We start from the raw sequence: 7005 nt of genomic DNA, 5'->3' as shown, positions 1-7005 counted from the left end.
ATTCTTCTCAAGTGCACACGGAACATTCTCCAGAATAGACCACATACTAGGCCACAAAAAGAGCCTCGGTAAATTCCAAAAGATTGAAATCCTACCAACCAACTTTTCAGACCACAAAGGCATAAAACTAGAAATAAACTGTACAAAGAAAGCAAAAAGGCTCACACACACATGGAGGCTTAACAACATGCTCCTAAATAATCAATGGATCAATGAACAAATTAAAATGGAGATCCAGCAATATATGGAAACAAATGACAACAACAACACAAAGTCCCAACTTCTGTGGAACGCAGCGAAAGCAGTCTTAAGAGGAAAGTATATAGCAATCCAAGCATATTTAAAGAAGGAAGAACAAACCCAAATGAATAGTCTAATGTCACAATTATCAAAATTGGAAAAAGAAGAACAAATGAGGCCTAAAGTCAGCAGAAGGAGGGACATAATAAAGATCAGAGAAGAAATAAACAAAATTGAGAAGAATAAAACAATAGAGAAAATCAATGAAACCAAGAGCTGGTTCTTCTAGAAAATAAACAAAATAGATAAGCCTCTAGCCAGACTTATTAAGAGGAAAAGAGAATCAACACACATCAACAGAATCAGAAATGAGAAAGGAAACATCATGACAGACCCCACAGAAATACAAAGAATTATTAGAGAGTACTATGAAAACCTATATGCTAAGAAGCTGGAAAACCTAGAAGAAATGGACAACTTCCTAGAAAAATACAACCTTCCAAAACTGACAAAGGAAGAAACACAGAATCTAAACAAACCAATTACCAGCAAAGAAATTGAAGCGGTAATCAAAAAACTACCTGAGAATAAAAACCCCAGGGCCAGATGGATTTACCTCAGAATTTTATCAGACATACAGAGAAAATATAATACCCATTCTCCTTAAAGTTTTCCAAAAAACAGAAGAGGAGGGAATACTCCCAAACTCATTCTATGAAGTCAACATCATCCTAATACCAAAACCAGGCAAAGACCCCACCAAGAAAGAAAATTACAGACCAATATCCCTGATGAACGCAGAGTCAAAAATACTCAATAAAATATTAGCAAACCAAAATAAAAAATATATCAAAAGGATCATACACCACGACCAAGTGGGATACATCCCAAAAATGCCAGGATGGTACAACATTTGAAAATCCATCAACATCATCCACCACATCAACAAAAAGAAAGACAAAAACCACATGATCATCTCTATAGATGCTGAAAAAGCATTCGACAAAATTCAACATCCATTCATGATAAAAACTCTCAGCAAAATGGGTATATAGAGGGCACGTACCTCAACATAATACAGGCCATATACGATAAACTCACAGCCAACATCATACTGAACAGCGAGAAGCTGAAAGCTTTTCGTCTGAGATCGGGAACAAGACAGGGATGCCCACTCTCCCCACTGTTATTTAACATAGTACTGGAGGTCCTAGCCACAGCAATTAGACAAAACAAAGAAATACAAGGAATCCAGATTGGTAAAGAAGAAGTTAAACTGTCACTATTTGCAGATGACATGATATTGTACATAAAAAACCCTAAAGACTCCACTCCAAAACTACTAGAACTGATATTGAAATACAGTAAAGTTGCAGGATACAAAATTAACACACAGAAATCTGTAGCTTTCCTATACACTAACAATGAGCCAATACAAAGAGAAATCAGGAAAACAATTTCATTCACAATTGCATCAAGAAGAATAAAATACCTAGGAATAAACCTAACCAAAGAAGTGAAAGACCTATACCCTGAAAACTATAAGACACTCTTAAGAGAAATTAAAGGGGACACTAACAAATGGAAACTCATCCCATGCTCTTGGCTAGGAAGAATTAATATTGTCAAAATGGCCATCCTGCCCAAAGCAATATACAGATTTGATGCAATCCCTATCAAATTACCAACAACATTCTTCAACAAACTGGAACAAATAGTTCAAAAATTCATATGGAAACACCAAAGACCCCAAATAGCCAAAGCAATCCTGAGAAAGAAGAATAAAGTGGTGGGGATCTCACTCCCCAACTTCAAGCTCTACTATAAAGCCATAGTAATCAAGACAATTTGGTACTGGCACAAGAGCAGAGCCACAGACCAATGGAACAGATTAGAGACTCCAGACATTAACCCAAACATATATGACCAATTAATATATGATAAAGGAGCCATGGACATACAATGGTGAAATGACAGTCTCTTCAACAGATGGTGCTGGCAAAACTGGACAGCTACATGTAAGAGAATGAAACTGGATCACTGTCTAACCCCATACACAAAAGTAAATTCAAACTGGATCAAAGACCTTAATGTAAGTCATGATACCATAAAACTCTTAGAAAAAACATAGGCAAAAATCTCTTGGACATAAACATGAGTGACTTCTTCATGAATATATCTCCCTGGGCAAGGAAAACAAAAGCAAAAATGAACAAGTGGGACTATATCAAGCTGAAAAGCTTCTGTACAGCAAAGGACACCATCAATAGAACAAAAAGGTACCCTACAGTATGGGAGAATATATTCATAAATGAGAGATCCAATAAAAGCTTGACATCCAAAATATATAAAGAGATCACGCACCTCAACAAACAAAAAGCAAATAATCCAATTAAAAAGTAGGCAGAGGAGCTGAATACACAGTTCTCCAAAGAAGAAATTTAGATGGGCAACAGACACATGAAAAGATGCTCCACATCGCTAGTTATCAGAGAAATGCAAATTAAAACCACCGTGAAATATCACCTCACACCAGTAAGGATGGCTACCATCCAAAAGACAAACAACAACAAATGTTGGTGAGGTTGTGGAGAAAGGGGAACCCTCCTACACTGCTGGTGGGAATGTAAATTAGTTCAACCATTGTGGAAAGCAATATGGAGGTTCCTCAAAATGCTCAAAATAGACTTACCATTTGACCCAAGAATTCCACTTCTAGGAATTTACCCTAAGGAGCAGCACTCCAGTTTGAAAAAGACAAATGCACCCCTATGTTTATTGCAGCACTATTTATAATAGCCAAGAAATGGAAGTAACCTAAGTGTCCATCAGTAGATGAATGGATAAAGAAGAAGTGGTACATATACACAATGGAATATTATTCAGCCATAAGAAGACAACAAATACTACCATTTGCAACAACATGGATGGAGCTAGAGGGTATTATGCTCAGTGAAATAAGCCAGATGGAGAAAGACAAGTACTAAATGATTTCACTCATCTGTGGAGTATAAGAACAAAAGAAAAACTGAAGGAACAAAACAGCAGCAGAATCACAGAACCCAAGAATGACTAACAGTTACCAAAGGGAAAGAGACTGGGGAGAATGGGAGGGTAGGGAGGGATAAGGGCAGGGAAGAAGAAAGGGGGTATTATGATTAGCATGTATAATGTGGGGGGTGGGGGAAAGGGGAGAGCTTTGCAACACAGAGAAGACAAGTAGTGATTCTACAACATCCTACTATGCTGATGGACAGTGACTGTAATGGGGTTTGTTGGGGGGGACTTGGGGTAGGGGAGTGCCTAGTAAACATAATGTTCTTCATGTAATTATAGATTAATGATAACAAAATAAAAAAATATTTAAAAAAATAGTGCAAAGCAAAGGAAGCTGTTAACAAAATAAAAAGGCAACCTATGGAATGAGAGAAAATATTTTCAAGTCATATGTCTGCTAAGGGGTTAATATACAAAACATATAAAGAACTCAAACAACTGAATGGCAAAGAACAAACAATCTGGTTTAAAGATGGGCAGAAGATCTGAATAGACATTTTTCAAAGAAGACATACAGATGGCCAATGGGCACATGAAAAGATGCTCAACATCATTAAACATCAGGGAAATGCAAATATCACCTCACACCAGTTAGAATGGCTATTATCAAAATAACAAAAATATAAGAAGTGTTAGTGAGGATGTGGAAAAAAGGGAACTTTCATGCACTGTTGGTGGTAATGTAAATTTGTACAGCCACTATGGAGAACAGTAAGAAGGTTCCTCAAAATACTAAAAACAGAACTACCATATGATCCAGCAATTCCTCTTCTGGGTATATATCTGAAGAAAACAAAAACACTGATTTGAAAAGATGCATCTCCATGTTCATTGCAGCATTACTTAAAATAGCCAAGACATGGAAACAACCTATGTGTCCACTGATGGATGACTGGCCAAAAAATGTGTGTACACACACACAAACACATGCAGTGGAATACTATTCAGCAATAAAAAAAGAATGAAATCTTTCTATTTGTGATTACATGGATGGACCTCAAGGGCATTATGCTAAGAGAAGTAGATAAGACCAGAAAAGATAAATACTGCATTACATCACTTATACGTGGAATCTAAAAACAATAGCAACAGCAAAGGCTGAGCTTGTGGATGTAGAGAACAGATCTGTAGTTGCCTCGGGCAGGGGGTGAGGAGGGGGTGAAAGGGGTGAGGGGGCTCAAAGGTACAAATTTCCAGTTATAAAATGAATAAGTCATGGGGATGTGATGTACAGCATGGTGACTGTAGTAATAATACTGTATTGCATATTTGAAAGTGGATCTTGAATGCTCTCATCCCAAGAAAAATGTCTTTGTAAATGTATGGTGACAGATGTTAACCTGACTTATTGTGATGATCATTTTGCAATATACGCAAATATTGAATCATTGCATTGTACACCTGAAACCAATGTAACATTATGTCAATAATACCTAATAAAAAGGAAAATCTCACATCAATAACCTTACTTGAAGGTGGAAACCTTAAGACTCTTGCAAAAGAAGAGCAGGCTAAATCTAAAGCAAGAGAGGGAAGAAAATAAAAAAGATTAGTTGAGGAACTAAGGAAATAGTAAATATAGAAGCAGTGGAGGTGGTTCTTTTTAAAAAATCAACAAAATTGACAGATCTTTAGCTAGATTGACCAGGAAAAGAAAAGTCTTAAATTACTGAAATAAAAGAGAGGACCTTACTCCTGACCTAACTAACATCAATTAAAAAGATTATAAAGTAATATTGAGAACAATTGTACACCAACAAATTGACAAAGTGGACACATTTCTAAAATGACACAGAGGACCAAAACTGACCCAAGAAGATGTAGCAATCTGAATAAAATATAAATGAAGTGATTGAATTAATAATAATAATAATAATAAAGATTTATTATTAAATCTTAAATATTAAATAAAGATTTCCACAGTGGAAAGTCCAGGCTCAAATGGCTTCACTGCTGGATTTTCAAACGCATTTATTTGTGAAAAGTGCTTTCAACGTCAGTGTATTATTTAAACATCACTGCTGATGAAGAGTAGTAATGGTGACATTCAGGGATTAATTTAGAAACTTTCTTAAAGGAAATTCGGTGTTTGAAGTACAATTTTAAGAACTTTCATTTTGAACAAACCAGTACTTTAAGCATTTGAGTAATCATGGCGATGTTCTTGGCTGTTCACATCAGCACCAATTTTTCCATACAACTGTTTTTGCATACCTACTATGTGATTAGCACTAACCTATTTAGAAAATAGCTAACTTCCATTTTAAAAGCAGTGATTAGTTTTTCTTTGGGAGGGAGCAAATATTAGACCCTAGAGAATCTGATTTTTTTATCTGGGTGGTGTTCCCTCAGACACTCTGTTTCAAACACAGGTTTTGTGCACCGCCACATAGGTAAGCTCTCTTCTTTCATATTGCAATGCCTTGGCTTGATAAATAACCAACTAAAGTAAATTCTTAGAGTCAATGTTAAATATCACTGAATCCTCAGCTAATCGAAAGCCTTCTTAAAAGACCAGGATGAATTAAAAGTCATGAAAGATTTTCTAGTTGAGGCAACATTCCAGAGGAGTCCAGGGAACATTCCGAGGCAGCTGTAACTTCACTGTGCTCGGCGTTGCCTGGCTGACTACAGTACGGGACGCCCTGGGAAGCTGTGCTCAGAGGGGAAAGGGGGCGCTGCCTGTCCACTAGGACCCTGCTTTTGGCTCTCCAGGAAGCAGTGGTGGGCAGCTCGGGAGGGCAGCTGTCAGAATCCAACTGCAGTGCAGGGCCACGCATTTCTCCAGGGCCACTTCCTTTGCCTTTATCAGCAGACTACCACCGCTAGGTCCTTTGGCTCTTTATCCGGAATGGGATAACCCCTGCTAAAAACCAGACAGGTGCATAGACCGTGGAGTCTCTAAGCCAATTCCAGCTGGAATGCTTACATGTGATCTTGGCCAAATTACTTAACCTTTCTGAGCTTCAGCTTTTGCATCTATGCAAATAGCAATATAACAGAGAGCATAGGTCTGGGCAGACCGTCTAAATGAATTAATATGATCTGCCTTTTTCTCTCTCTTAACTAAGACAGAAGCTATTGGTACCCAGTCCCCTGCATGTTAGTCAGAGGTCCAAAGACCCAAAAACTCTTGAATGTCTTAAATTCAGGTTAAAACCTTCACACCACCAAGCAGAATAAGAGGTGAGTAAAGATTCCATCTATTCTTGGTTCTTCATAGAGATATCTGAATAAATACTTTTTTCAATGTCTAGTTTTATTTTGAAATGCAAATCTTCAGAAAACTTGCCCATACTATCCTGTACAAAGAGCTCTTTTGTCCTGAACCATCTGAGGTTAAGTTGTGGCCAGGACGCCTGCCACCCACAAACACTTCCATAAGCATACAGACTAGCAAGGACATTCTCCTGCAAAATCTCACCACACTCAAGTCAGGGCATTGCACTGATACGGCATCACCTCCTACCTCAGAGCCCACCCGGCTTTGCCTGTAACACCCTTTGTAGGTAGAAGGGCCAACCCAGGGTCACATGTTGCCCTCGGTTGTCATGTCTCTCTAATCTCCTCCACTCAGAAACAGGTAAGACCTTGACGCATAAAGCCAGGCATTTTGCAGCATGTGCCTCAGTTTGCGTGTGTCTGATACTTCTTGTAACTGGATGCAGGTTGTGCATTTGGGGCAGAATATCACAAAGGTCTCCGTGC

Source organism: Manis pentadactyla, chromosome 3 (assembly GCF_030020395.1).
Source record: "Manis pentadactyla isolate mManPen7 chromosome 3, mManPen7.hap1, whole genome shotgun sequence".
NCBI classification, from domain to species: domain Eukaryota; kingdom Metazoa; phylum Chordata; class Mammalia; order Pholidota; family Manidae; genus Manis; species Manis pentadactyla.
Note: the sequence above shows the minus strand (reverse complement) of the source record.